The sequence below is a fragment of the Camelus dromedarius genome, chromosome 12 (assembly GCF_036321535.1).
Source record: "Camelus dromedarius isolate mCamDro1 chromosome 12, mCamDro1.pat, whole genome shotgun sequence".
Classification (NCBI taxonomy): domain Eukaryota; kingdom Metazoa; phylum Chordata; class Mammalia; order Artiodactyla; family Camelidae; genus Camelus; species Camelus dromedarius.
In genome coordinates, this window is record NC_087447.1 from 21,831,634 (window position 1) to 21,847,032 (window position 15,399).

A 15,399-nucleotide genomic window follows, 5' to 3' on the forward strand; every position below is an offset into this window, starting at 1 on the left:
TGTACAGACTCACCCAAAGCACTGTTTTAATCTTGATTTTTTTTTTCTTGGCTAATAAAATAAAAATCCTTCCTGTGATCAGAGGCACAGATCAAATCCCAAGGATTAAGATTTAAATGAGTGAACAATCAAAACAAGCATTCTGACAGCGGTTTAAACGGTAAAGGAGTTCGATACATTAGCACTGAAACAGACTGAAGATAAGCTTTTAGAAATATTAATACTGGATTTTCCTCCAAAATAATAATAATTCTGAACTTATAAGGCTATAAAAATCTCTGTGAGAATAAAGTGCTCACTGAGACAGCTGAGCCCCCTACTTAAATTTCAGTGCCTGAACACAACGCAACATCACTCTTGGTTTAATTTCACACATTGTATTGCAAGTAAAATTTTCAGAATACAGTAAAACTTCTATAAACTGGCATGCACGGGACACTGCTACTATTTAATTGAATTTCATGGCTAAGTGTAGGACTCACTGACTAAGGTGCTGAATTTTATTTTTTTACATTAAACACTGCAAATTTTTTTTAAATTAGCTCATTTTCCAGCCTTAGTAGAAGAATACAATAATTCTAATGATAATAACGCAAGGCTAACTATTTTTGGATAGAGGCATATCATACCACCTTTACTTTTTGTGATACTTCCTTTTGTGATAATTTTGGATATATAAACCATAGACTATCGGCCTTTTTCCGTTTTATCTAAGATATTCCTACAGATACCTATTGTAAACCGAACTTCTTATATCAGTTTATTTTCTTGTTATTTTCTAAAGTAGAACTCAGTAATTAAAAGCTCTGGTTAGTTGGCTTCCAATTAGTCAGAGGTTTATGATATGATCCCCTGGAACTGATAAAGACACAATGCAATTGGTGGCATAAACAAAGAAATTAGGGACTTTAGCAGAGAGTGTTTTTATATCAAATGACCTAAGGCAAACCTTGAGTCAGGGATGGATTCAGAGTAGGTACAAAGTAGACCCTGAAAGTTTCATTCCATTGTTGCTAGGTTTTAAAAAGTGAGGAGGGAATGTGGAATAAAAGTCAAATATTGGATAGCATCTATGAAAAATGATGTGCATAAAAGTCAGACAAAATCCAGTAAAAGTGGGAGTTTATGTTAGTGGTATTACAGTCCTAGAATACGTAAGACAATAGAGGTCTAAAATGTCATTTTCTATTGCCAGCAATGCCAAATTGGAGCCAGGTCAGATGAGAAGGCAGAGGATGAATATTCTCTGAAGTTTCCTGACAGGCGCAATAGGGCAGCCTTGTCACAAGAGTGTGTCAGGAAAGGGGCGTGAGAAGCTGAGACCACAGCATCTGGAGGGGACCGCTCAAACCTGCCTATTTACCCTTGTTCAGGAACAGCTCCTTGGGTTTCCTTTGGGAAGCCACATCCCCCACCTTTTTAACCCACGTGGAGCTAACTTCACCTCGAGCCTCCAGGGATGAAATTATGACTAGGCTGTCCCAATGACAGCATCACAGTCTGTGCTGAAAGCAATGAATGACTTGAAGAAGGGTAACTGTGTATGACATGAGCTTGTGATTACTGAAGGGCTCCCAGGGGCTGCTCGTCCACCAGCTTTTGCAGAGTGGGTATTTAGTGATAGGTCATGTCGGTGTCTATCCATCTGATTTGTGTGGTCTTCTTTAGCATAACTGCTAGAGAAGAAATCCTGAAGTCAGGAATGCTGGGCTGGGAAATAAAGATGTTCTCTCCTGATGCTCTAAGGAGGGGTTCAGAGAAACAGAGAGTCTTGGTGTTTAATGTGCCCCTGCCTTCACCCCAGGCAATGGGATCCTCCAAGAGGGAACAGTAGCACGTGTAGCCCACATGGACAGCAAAGCATTCTAGCAAGGAATGGATAGCATCTTGAGAATTCTTCACTTCTGCATCAGGAGCCATAAAAAATGTCTACTGTGTTAGCACTGTACCTGATGTATTGACCAATATAGTATCACAAGAAAAAGCAAAGAAAAGATATGTTTGGAAAGGAAGAAGCAATACTGACATTTATCCCAGGCCACAATTGTCTACAAAGAAAATCCAAATACACGAAGTATGTAAAATGTAAAAGAAGTCAGTAAGATTGCTGAATATAAATTCAGTGCACAAAAACCAACAGCATTCCTACACATCAACAATTACAAATGTGTAACTTTAAAATGTCATTCATTTCAACAATGAAAACTATAAAGTACCTAGCATCTAACAAAAGATCTGCTAAGACCTTAGCAAAAATAAATGTATAAGCTTTATTAAAAGACATAAAAACTCAAGAGATATGCCAAGTAGAGAGAGACTGAAAAAGGCAAAATCATAAAGATCTATTGATTCTTGACAAATTAACCTATGAATTAAAAGGAGATAAAATCAAAATACCTGCATAATTCCTTATGGAAATGACAAAGGGTTTCTAAAATTCTCATGGAAAAGTAAATGATCAATGACAGACGAAATACTCCTAAAGAAGATCACATAATGTGAACACACCCCTAAAGAAGACTTGTGGGTAGCTTGCCTTCTCAGCTACCAGGAGTCATTATGGAGCCACAGTATTAAAGGTCAGTGTGCTGCTGGGCCGGGGCCAGGCAAACAGAGCAGTGGAACAGAGAGGAAACACATAATAGATGGCGTGGGAATGGGTGATTACTCAAAGGTACAAAAATAACATCATGTTCCCTACCTTTTGCCATACACAAAAGTAAATTCCACATTAGTTAAGAACGTAAATTTGAAATGCGACTTTTAGAAGAAAATTTAGATCTAGAGCAAAGGATCTCTTTAATAAATATACACAAAATTACAATTCTTAAGAAAACAACAAATGTACTACTTTAGAATTCAAAAGTATCTATATAAAATCAACATAAAACCAAAGCAGATGGGGAGATGTTTACAATGCTAATAATCATAAGCAAATAGTCTCTGGAATATACTAAATTTTTAAAATTCTATATAAAATTAAAATAATAGAATGATGGGTAAAGGGTATGATTGGGTAAATTAATATAAAGGAAAGCTAAAATTGCCAAAGTTTAAAACGGTACTCCATCTGACTAATAAACAGGAAAACTCAAATTAAAAAAAAAAAAAAAAAAAGCACATGGTGATTAGCAAGCCAGGTTTGACCTGCTGTTATTTCCAGTCTGGGCCAGTTAATCCTTTTGTAGGCAAGCTGGTGGCCCCCAAGTCCGGGAGGTCATATACTGATCAGAACTTAGTGTGTATACCCAATCCGCATAGTGCATTACAGCCCAGGACTCCCGGACTCAAGCTCCCAAGTAGCTGGGACTGCCAGCAGGTGCCACACAGGAAAGGATAAATTATGGAGAAAGCACAAAAATCAGTGGTTTCCAAGCATTGAGTTGGAAGGAGGGATGAATAGGCAAATCAAAGAAGGTTTTTAGGGCAGTGAAAATACTCTGTATGATACTATAATGATGGGTCAGTGTCATTATACATTTGCTCAAACCCATAGAATGGACTACACCAAGAGTGAGCCCTAATGTAAAGTATGGAATTTAGGTGATAATGATGTGTCAATTTAGGTTCATTAATGTAGTGAATGTGTCACTCTGGTTGGGGATGTTGATAACAGGGGAGGCCATGAATGTGTGAGGGAAGGGGCTATATGAGAAATAGCTGCCTTTCTCCCAATTTTACTGTGAGCCTGAAACCACGCTAAAAAACTAGTCTTAAAAAAATCAAAGATTAAAAATCATTATAGTGCCAAACTAGTAAGCAAAGATACTAAATCTTATTACAAAATACTAGAAACATGCTGTAAATGTCTAAGTAGATGTTATTATTAGATATATCAAGGATAATAGATCTTTAAAGCCTGTAACTTGATTTGTTTAATATTTTTAAAGAAACCACCAAATATTAAAAAAGACCCATGGTGATACCAATTCACACCCATTACATTGGCAAAAATTAATGTCTGTTAACACCAATGTTGACAAAGATGATGGAAAGCAAGAACTCATCCATCTCTAATGGGAGTACAATTTTAGAACACAATTTGGAAATAGCCAGTAAACTTGAGGAGGAATTTAGTGTTTTTTACTTCCAGAATTTTACTTCCAGAAATTTACCCTAAAGAAACATTCACACATTTTCAGAAGGAAAAACATACAGAAAAGATAATTACAGATCTGTTTGCAATTGTGAAAAAAGTGAAGAAGTGGCCACATCACCCCGTTGAGCAAAATCGAATAGCTTAGTCACCACGAAGGAGAAAATAAAACGTTGGGTAGGCAAATAGCAACGTCTGATGCAAAATGTGTTCATAAAAATTATCTTACAAATTTTTGTGCTTAAAACTTGACATAAATTACATCATTCTGAATGTATCTTTTGAAACATGCTTTTCCACTCAGTGTTACGTTTTTAAGATTTAACCTATGTTTATACATAGAAATGTAGCTCATTTATTTTAATTGGTGATTATAGTCCATTCAGCTATTATAACAAATTTTGATTTCTGTTACAGGATTTGGCATTCTGTACCTTAAAAATCGCAGAATTGGAAAATAATAATGATGGTAATAATAATGACAACAATAGTGGCTGCCATTTATTAAGCCTTTACTTCATCTTGGCATCATGCTAAGCACTCTAATTATGTCATTTCATTCCATCCTCAGGGCCCCACTACACAATATTAACAATCTCATTTCACAGCTGACACTATGAATCTTGCAGTGGAAGGACACTTGGCAAAGGTCACACGTTTAACACATGAAAGAGACAGAACTTGAACCTAGTCCTGCACTGGTAACTGCTATACTGCCCCAGGAGTGCACTTCCCTTCTAGACAGCAGGATATTTTCATATAAACTTCTAAGTTATTCTTAAAGACCTCCAGGAAACTGCAATCTCAAAAATAAACAAAATCTGTATTTTAAAACCATCATGATTTTTATACTGTGACAATTCATTAACTCCCCTCTCCTAGTTTTTCTTCGCAGCATATTTGAGATAATCTGTTGTGCTGAGCAGGTGACTTTTGCACTTCCTCTTTTTATCTCACCCCTGGCAAGCATTTTATAGAGAGAAGTTTGATTAAAACTGCACCTACGTGCTGACCGTTAATTCTGTAGAGTGCATGTTAAGACTCTCAGTTGGCAAACCAAAGGCTCTCCCGTAGTCAGGAATGATTGCTGATGGAAGACGTGGTCTTTGCCCCCTTCCTGAAGGCTCTGCCATAACCTCTGTTTCCTGCTCTCTACTGCAGTGAATATCCTTGGGATTGTATCTGGTTTCAAACGATTCCCTCTATGCAAAGATGTTAGCTTTCAACAGCCATGCTGAACTCCATCACCCTGTGATTCTCTGGCCACACTGGATTGAACCAGGGTGACATTCAGTTTCAAGTTAATCAGACTCTGGCTCCCCTGAAGTTAGAAATTCTAAATAGAAGACAGAGTCAGAGACTGTTAGGTGTTAGTAGCTGAGTCACTTTAAACAACTTAGTTGAAACAATCTGGGGAGAAGACCCAGAAACTCGTACTGTAAAGGTTAGAGATCCAACCTGGTTTCGGTCCTGTCTGAGACAGTGGGTCAGTTTTCCCCTATACATATTTAATCTAAGGGAAACAATCACTAATCCTTCCTTTCTACCCCTCACCTGTCTTCAAGCACCAAACAACTACTAAAACATTTATATACATTATCTTGATTGATCCTGACAACAAGCCAAGGAGGTTGGAACACTGGATGCATTATGCAGATTACACAGAAGAGTAAACTGAGGTTGGAGAGGTACCCCTTTCATAGAGAGGAAGCAGAAATCGGGTTAAAAATTCACTATGGACAAGCTGCAAACAGGATATTAGTTATTCTTACAAATAATCAGGCTGAACTCTTCCTGAAATGATTAGTGATGTACTAGCAATGCTTCAGCAAAGATGTGTGTTTCTTTGGGCCCTTTGGAGATTCTTCTACCAAATATCAATGGATCTTGCTTTAAAAATAAATACTTAGAAGTTAACAGGTTTTATTACCATTACACAATCTTCTCCTCTCTATTCTCTTCATATCAAAGTGAAGCCTCAATGCTTCTATCCAATCCCTTTCTGCCCAGTCTAGCATTTACCTTTCATGACTGTTCTTGGGAAACACGTTGGATACAGGAGAGAGAATGGACCTCTCTATTACCACTTACTACCATCCAGACTCCTTCAGCCCTAGAGTGAGAGGGGATGGCTGGGTCAACAGGAACCAGTTCTCTAGTAGGAGCTTCTAGATAGCCACTGGAATCTCAATGTCAAAAGAGCAGAATTTTTTTCATTTTCATCCAAGACTCTCCTCTGAACCCCTAGAATGTTGCCTGGTGCACAAGGTGTCAATAAATATTCAATGACCAAATAAGTGAATTGTAAGTATTGCTGAACTGAGCAAAAGTAGAACAAAATTTGCAAGAAGGCCAGGATTAGAATATCCATTTGTAACTAATGTTTCTGTTGTCTTAAGCAAGTAATTAAACCTCACTGAGCCCCAATATCAAAATGGAAAAAAATGCCACCTAATTAATAGGAACATTGTGAGTGTTCTATAAAATATGGGTATGTGCCTACTGTACAGTGTGTGTTCAATAAATGTGTTGAATGAATGAATAAATGTATGCATACACAAATAAATGATTTACTTATTATCTCAACTTAATCACTCAGAACCAAAAATTTATTTCATAATAACAGAGATGTAAAATAGAAACATGCCCTTAATTGCAAGCTTTTATGCAGAGCTATTCACAATGTCCCACTGGCTGTCACAATAAAACTCAAAGTCCTTAGACTTTCATGATCTTGTACTTGTAGTCCCTGAGGCCCTACACTGAGCAGCACCCAACTACTTCCAGGTACCAAAATGTCCACTATGCTGTCTCATGTTCCTCTGCTTAAAATACCCTCCTTATACCTCTTCAAGTATCTACTTTTTAAAGACTAAATGTGTGTGTCACTTCCTCTAGGAAGCCTTCTCAGATTGCCCCTTCTAGCCTGGACTGGGTCTCCTCTCTCCTACATATGGAACCATTACCTTCATCATTATATTTGCTAACTATAATGGGAAGTAGCAGAGGGAGAGAGAGGGAGGGAGGGAGAGAGAGATGGAGAGAAAGAGCTATTTACTCTTAGAATATTACAAGGAAATCAAGTATTATATTTTTTTGCTATTTCCCCTATGAGACTGTGACTTCTTTGAATCCAAAGACCATATGTTACTCAACTACTTAACCTTGAGTTCTAAGGCTTTACTATGTATACAAAAAAATGGTATTTAGCTGCTACCTGAAATTTATAGAAAGGAGAAAAAAACTTCTATTTAATGAACAAAATTACAGACCAAATGATGGACTAGATGCTGGATATACAGAAATGAACAACGCAGACAAATATCCCTTAACCTCATGGAGTTATAATCTAATGGAGCATGTAAGTAATAACCATACACAGAATGTGACAGTTACCTTGAAAGGGGAGGGATATGGTACATAGCAACAAATAACCAAGGAAATTAACTTAGTCTATGGAAGTGATTCTCCAACTTCATAGTTCACAACAGCCATCAGGGATGTTTGCCTGGCCCCTAACTTCTTACTAAATAGGTCTGGAGAGAAGCCCTGAAAGCTAAATTTAATACACATCTCCAAGTGACACCAGTACAGATGATCTGAAAAACATACTTGAAAAAACACTAACATGGGGACCAGGGTTTCCTCGCTGAGGAAGGTAATTTTAATTTGAGATTTTAATGGTGAGTGATATTTAGCCAAGCTGGAGAGGAGGATGAGGAATGAATTAGGAGTTCCTGGCAGAGGGAAACTATGAGAGGACCTAAAAGGCAAAGAGAAAAAAAATAATCCTAATGCCCTTCATGAGAAGCTAGAACGATAAGTGAGGGACTAGCGGAGAATGAATAGGTCACATGTAAGATCTGAGAGGCCAGGTTAAGAATATGGAACATCAACCTAAAGGTAGTAGAAAATCATAGAAAGGCTGGAGGCCTGACAGCCTCTCTGTGATGCAGCTACTTCACCTCTAATTATACCGCCACTGCAGACTCTTTGTAAGGATTAAACGGGAGCAAAGCTTGGCATACAGTAAGCATTTAATAAGTGTTACATATTATCATGATGATACCACTTACACCTGAATCATATTAAAATCTCAGATAGAGCTGAGGATGGGGTTCAAATAAAATGAAATGCGGAATAAATTTTACAGCCAGGCAACTTGGTGGGTCCAGGAAAAGTAGGGGCTAAGGCAGCAGCATGAATGCCAAGAAAAAAAGCACTATTTAAAGAAACAGAAGGTCTCATAAGATGAGCAGAAGTTTCTCAGACCATGAATTCTTGAGAGCAAGACATTAGGACCAGAGATGATTTACTGCTGAAACTGGCACGGTCAATTCGTAGGATTAGGAGAGTACTTAGACCTGGCTTTGTGAGAAGACTGTAATTACTGTCTCTGAAACTACAACCCAGAAGTCGGTAAGAGGCAGCGCAGCAAGAATGTGGCTTTAAGTCTGGGCCTAATTCTCAGTTAGGTTGAGTTAAGCCACATGATGCTGGCTGATCCCTGACAACGTCCTATGATTTCTCACTATCACGTTTCCTCAGGTGAATTCCAGAAGAATGCATCTTAGGATTGCCGGCTACTTGCATCTCCTCACTTGTCATCCCCATCTTTCTGTTTTCCAAGTGCTCAGCTTACAGACAAAGTGAGCAAAATCCAGTCCAAGTGAGCGGCACCCAGCCTTCAGCAGCTCTTACCTGAAAGCATCTTAAAACACACTTCCAGGTATCAGCCAGAGATGCTTGGCTTGGAGAAGGCTGGCCGACGTGCATGTATTTTGTGCATCAGAAGAAAATGGGTTATAAGTTCCATGTTTTCTATCTTCAATTATATCCATGGTTATTGATCATGGCTATTACCTGGAGAGGTCTGGTTGGTTGTTTTGTTTGTTTGTTTTTCTTTTTCTTTTTTTTTTTTTTTAAGATGACAATATTCCAGCCATAAAAGAACCCAGAGATTCCAGATGAGAATGAAAATACAGACATTTTCATTTCATAATCATGGAGGCTGGTCCAAGATCTATTTTTGAAATTTGGCCAGATGATTGCTAGTATCAGCCAGAGTTATCACCACTGAATTATACAAAGTTTGCTTAAGGCTCTCTTGGTTGCAAGTACAGAAATGCACTCAAAGCAGGAAGCTGATGCAAACTTGGATTCTCAAAATGCTCAAGCAGGTGACATTAATGAGTAAAGCAGTTACAATCTGGGAGATCTACAGAAAACTGGGTAGCGTGAAAAACCGGGGAGGGTACGACCCAGGCAGAGGGGCCAGCACTTAGTCAGCTACACCCAGTTACTAGGGTGTGGAAATGCTTGCCCAGTGTTTTAAGATCTTCTCATGTTTCGAGAGCAGCTACAATTCTGGAAGCTTGTGTTATGTAAAACTCCCAACACTTCAATGCTGACAAAGAATTTTTTAAATGTCTAATGAGATTGAGGCTATAGTGTAACACTAGACAAAGTCCGAATTCCAAAGTGACTCTGATAGCCCACCTAGCAGCAGGCACCCCAGCCCTGGTCTTACTGATTATGACCAATGGATCATGTCTCTTAATAAATGGCTACCACTCTTCACGGGGACCAAATGGGCAAGCAGTTTTCAGACAAACAGGAGAGGAATTAAATTACCCAAGGGGACACATTATAACAGCCAGAAAAATAGAACGCAGAGACGAGTCTGGTGTATTTCCCAAGCCAGAAAGCTAGAATTCCGTGAGTAAAAGTTACAGAAAGGAAGATTTTGACTCTAAATTAGAGTTCTCCACAAGACAGTAGCCTTCCTGAGGAGGTGCTGAGTTTTCAGTCACCGTAGTATTCAAGCAGTGGGTGAGTGATCACCTATGGTGTCCCCATATGTGCACATCCAATGACCAGTAATGCCCCTCCCACTCTAATATTCTAGAGATGTATGCCCACCCTGCCTGATTAAACTATGAATTTCTCTGACTCCCAGTATTGTGGAATTGAATGTTTCCAAAAAGAATGTACTAATTTTTTCAATCACAAGATACCTTCAGTAGAGGTAAAGAACCTGTAGGAATATGTTCCAAAGTACGCATGCAGAAGAAAACTTGCTTTCAGCATAACAGGCTTCTCATTTCATCATGTGTTAATTTTCCCTGAACACTTCCTTTTAATTCCTGGCAATTCCCAACATCAGAGTTGGTCGCTAATCTCCCTTTTAACAGAGAGTCCATATCTCAATGCCAGGCCTTCCTACAGAATGCACAGGGAAGAGAAAGGATCAACCATGACCAGTCTGCCAGATTATAGGTCAGGATGGAAAGGGGCTCGTTCTGCAAAGAAAAAGATGACCAAAAACTCTTTGCAATATGACATGATATGATATGAGATATGATATGATACACGATTTGACAGTTCTTAACCTCTCTAAACCTTTGTCCTTCATTTAGTAAAGAGAAGGCAATAATGGTCTTTACTGAAAAGGAATTTTGTGGGCATTGAATTAAATAAGATTATCTTGGCACATAGAAAACTCTTGATAAATGTTAGCTGCAGTTGTAACTGCCTGGAAATGGCAAAACTGAAATTCTAACTGATGTCCAAATCAGCTGTCTTGGCTACTAGTCTCCTTCACTGTGGTTTCCGACTCTGTCAGAATAACTTTTCTACGGGGAAATAGGCAACTTATTTTATTGGTTTGATCTGAATTTCTTCAACTCAGTCAGTGGACCAGACACCACTATCTTTGGGACGGACTAACTATTTCTACTTATCTAGTGGACTTTGATACGAGTCTTGGCCCTTGATCTATAAGTGGTTTGATCTCATCTCTGCCCTGCATGTACCTTCTAGGTGTACCAGCTATCTCTCACCATCATAATGCCATGCAACACAACCACAAAAGCTCAGTCAATAATCATAAACACTTGTAATGCTCACAAGTCTCTGAGTTAGCTGGATGGTTGTGTTGCTGTGGAACACATTTGTCTGGAATTCCCATGAGTCTGTGGTTAGTTGGCATGTCACCTGGGGCCTGGCTAATCCAGAATGGCTTTACCCCATATGTCCCTCCTCCAGATGGACTCTAATCATTAAAAGGGTAGCCCGGGCTTGATTTCATGTGGAGCCAGGGATCCAAAAGAGAACAGAAGCTCAACAGGCCTCTTGAGACCTAGACTCAGATCTGAAACGCCATCATTTCACCTGCAGTCTATTGACCAAATAAGCTAGACCTATTTTGGGAGTGGACGACTAGATTCTACCTTTTGATGAGAGGATCTGTTACGTCACATTGCAAAAGACACTACAGGGATGGTGCCACTTATGAAATCTATCACATTCTCTATCAGTGATTGAGGTTTTAAGTTCCGTGGCCAGACCATTTCCCAAATGGAAGAGAAGGCCAGTCGATCCATTAGTACTTGGTAGAAGACACTGGAAATATTTTCTATCATGAATTTCAAACTCATATACACAATGGATTTTTTCATACTCTCATCTCAAAGGTATTTGCTCTTCCAAAAGAAATATCAAGGTATACTTTGATAGTTAGTTAGTACCAGAAAAACTAGTTAGTACCAAAAAAAATCACTGTAAGGATCACCTTTAATATGGGGAGAATGAGAGGAAGTCATAATGGCTTCAGGCCTTTTTTTAATTCTCCCAGTATCAAGGAATTTTTCCCCGAAGCAGAGATCAATCTTTCCATTAATCTGGGAGTTTCATTCTCATTCAATTACTTAGTCACCTGGTCCAGGAAGAATCAAAATGTTATTGGCCTATGATTTCCAGGTACAATTAGCACAAATCTATTGGTTTAGGATTCTTTTGGATCAAATACCAACCTCATGCCAACATAGTCAACATAAAATAACCCTGCTGTACATCAATTCAAAATCTGAAATAAATTATGAAAATTAAACAGTGTAAACTTTGACTCCTGAAAAACGGTGCCCACATGAAAATTCTCTACTTTCTTTGCTTCCCTGGGCAAAAATTTATAAAGCATATAATCTCAGGTGTAGAACAAAATCTGCCTTTACTAGGGGACATCATAAATTATTCAACCCCCTTAAAGACTTTCCTTACACCAGTATAAAGTTCAGTTCTACTTAGCAAGTGTTAACAGTATACCTTTGTGCTGTGTAGAAGATGCAACATCTGCCCCCAAGAAGTCAGAAGTCCTAAAGATTTTATTTTCTCCTAATTTATTGTATCTGTTCTTCTATCTCCATCTCCATTAGTTCATATTCTAGCTTTCTTTCACTGGACAATTAAAAGATTCCCCGAACTGTTTTTTCTGCCTCCAGTCATGTCTCTACCACCCACGCTCCACACTGCTGCCAGAGTGATCTTAGAAAACACAGATTCAATGTAGAAAACCGCAACAGCCTCCTATTGCCCACAGATTACGTCCAAGCTTCTCCATATTGAACAAAGCCTTCCATGGCTTACCCCGCAGTCCAACCCTACTCTCAGTTCACCTGACTTCTGTCCCACTTCACAATCCACAGATTTCTTCACTCAGAACTGCTTGTCCTTCCATGAACCCATGATGCACCTTAGCCTTTCTTACGTTTAAACCCTCTTCCTGGAATTCCTCTCCCTGTTATCACTCCCCTTCCTCCTGACTTCTCTCCATTCTCTACCACCCAATAAACACCTTCTTGTGTCTCCCTGGAGGCTCGCCTTTTAGGTCTTTCTTTTTCCCAGGTAGTATTGATTAGGTCCTCCTTTGCATACCCAGTGTGTCCTGTTTACACTTCTGTCACAGCATTTACATCTGATTGTGCTTATTCCCATGCCCTAGTCTATTACAACTAGGACGTCATTCATTCTTGCATCTCCAGCATCTGGCATGGTACCTGATATGGACTATGTACCCTAGGAACGTTTCTTCAAATAATGCATGGACAAATGAGTGAATAAATGAATATCTGTTGACAATGAGACATACAAAGATATCATCTTAAATGTGTTATACTTGTGCTATATACTAAATATCAAGTAAGCAGTATGACCAGCAAGATGGGGAAGGTTTTCGATGAAGGGACGGTGGCTCTGTGTGACTGTCATAAAGGATGTAAGACTTGAACTAGGTCTTGAAAAGTGTATAGGCGTTTATATATAGGGAGAGAACTGGGAAGAGAACTCGGGTTGAAGAGAAAGAATAAGAGAAAACGTAGAGAAGTGAAATGCAACAGGTATTCTGTGGGTGGAAATGCTGGCATTCTACCTCTGGGCTTCCTGTGGGACACTAGTGACACACAATGGGAAGGTAAGTTAAAGTAAGGTTTTATATATTGAGCTTTTGTAAACTGAAAGTAATACATATAGGTGTATATATACATCTCTATATATGATTGTGTGTGTATCTATATGTCTATGTGTGTGTGTGTGTGTGTGTTTATACACACATACATAAGCCACCCCATACTCTATTTTGGTTTAATTTTACTACTTTGTTCCTTTCTTCATGCTATATCTTTTTCATACTGGCTGGCGTAAAAACCAAGGAGGCTGCTAGATTACAGCCTTTGGAGTTTAAAGAGAAAGGAAGAAATTGATAACATTATTCCATTCTCGTTAAGATCCTTTACTTCTAGGGGATTAATGTAGAGGGAGGCCATTTGGTATTCCTCTCGGATTGTTAGCCACCAAATGAGATATCAGGCTGCTAATGGCTTTTATACTCTCCCTCCAATAGCCTGTACATCTCTGACCTTTCAAAGTTTGGCAACACAAGATGTTTTTCCTTTCCCTCAGGGTTAGTGAAACTCTCAAAGGCAAGTAAGAGAAAGAGAAAGTTAAATATTTGCCCCCCAAAAGAAGCTAATCACAAAGGATCATGGATGGATCAGAACAGGAAAAATCCATCTTCATCACTGGAAAAGCAAGTATTTTCTCAAATGACTACAAGTCCACCTTATAATGTGCAGAGCCTTGGAAACATGATTTATGTATCACTTGATGGCTACCTATTAATGAATGGGTTATTTCAGTAAAACATTAATGTAAGGACTGAGAGAATGGAGGATTTTGAGTAATAACATCTTCTGATTACTGTTTCACTCAGGGTAATCAAAGTCTCCTTTCCTTTCAATCATTTTGAAAAGTACTGTAAACTTCATTAGAATATAAAACACTCAATAACTCATTTATTGAATGAATATTATTTTCTAATTTCTAGAGAAAAGAAAATAACCTTTTTATTTTGGTTGATGAGTCAAGATTTTATTGATATATTGGGGGATGATATTGTGAAGAATAAATATCATTCTCCATAATTATATATACAGAAAATAAAGAGATGGAAGCTGACAGAGTCTTTCTGATTTGGAGGGAAGTGAGGGGACAACAAAACTGTGAACTTACAGCTACAAACAACCACTAAACCCGTATCATTTAGAGCCAAATCCAAACTGTGAGGGTTGAGTTGGATTAGGTAAGTTTCAGGTATGTTAAGAGAAACGAAGGAGGGGAACAGGATGGGTCGTGCAACTCCCCAAGGAAACATCAGTGTCCACCCAGTGTGGCTTCCATAAACAGCACAGCTAAAAGTGGATGGGAGTGCTCTACGGCTTTCTTTCAGAAGGAAATGCAACCATTCCCCCAGAGGGTAACATTCACTAATACTTAAATAGAAATTTGATTTTCTTTTAATACAATCTTATACCACTTAGGAATGTAGGTACCCAGAGCCATCCATTCTGGGATGTTTACATTGGGCAGTTAAGTTTTCTCCTTCAAATAAGACTTTTCCTAAACTATGTGTATAGGTCTGAGGTTCACAAGATGATGGGGCAGAAATAAGGACTCTCTCTAACTCAGACATTTGTCTCTTAAACTCTCATAAGAGATTAGGACCTGAAACAACTGAATCAAGGTACATTTGCATCTGTGGAGGATTGTATTTACCAAAAATGCTCTAATAACATCTCCCATCCCACAGTCTCTTCTTACAATGTGACCTTGACACTCAACATCTAGCAGCAGGGTCTGTAGCCCCTCCACTTGAAACTAAACAAACTTTTGCAACTGTCTCTTAGGCCCCAACCAACAGCCCATTCCACCTGCCAGACATGAGAGTAATGATGTCTGTGGATGATTCCAGATCCCAGCCTTTGAGTCACTCCCAGTCTTTGAGTCATGCCAACCGGATCCCAAGACTTCATGGAAGAAAGACCATCAGTCATCAACACACCCTATTTAAATTTCTGACCCATAGCGTCTGTGGGCATAACAAAATGGCTGGTTTCCCCCACAAAATTTGCGGTGGTTTTTTTAATTCATCAATTGATAACCAGAACAATTTCAAATTTAAATCTCACTTT

The 15,399-nt window shown here is 38.7% G+C and overlaps 1 long non-coding RNA gene across 1 annotated transcript in view; it reads right to left on the reverse strand.

Moving 5' to 3' along the window:
* The window catches only part of LOC135322583 (uncharacterized), a 137,505-nt gene that overhangs the window by 24,297 nt on the left and 97,809 nt on the right, over nucleotides 1-15,399 (reverse strand). The gene's annotated exons all lie outside the window — the stretch shown is intronic.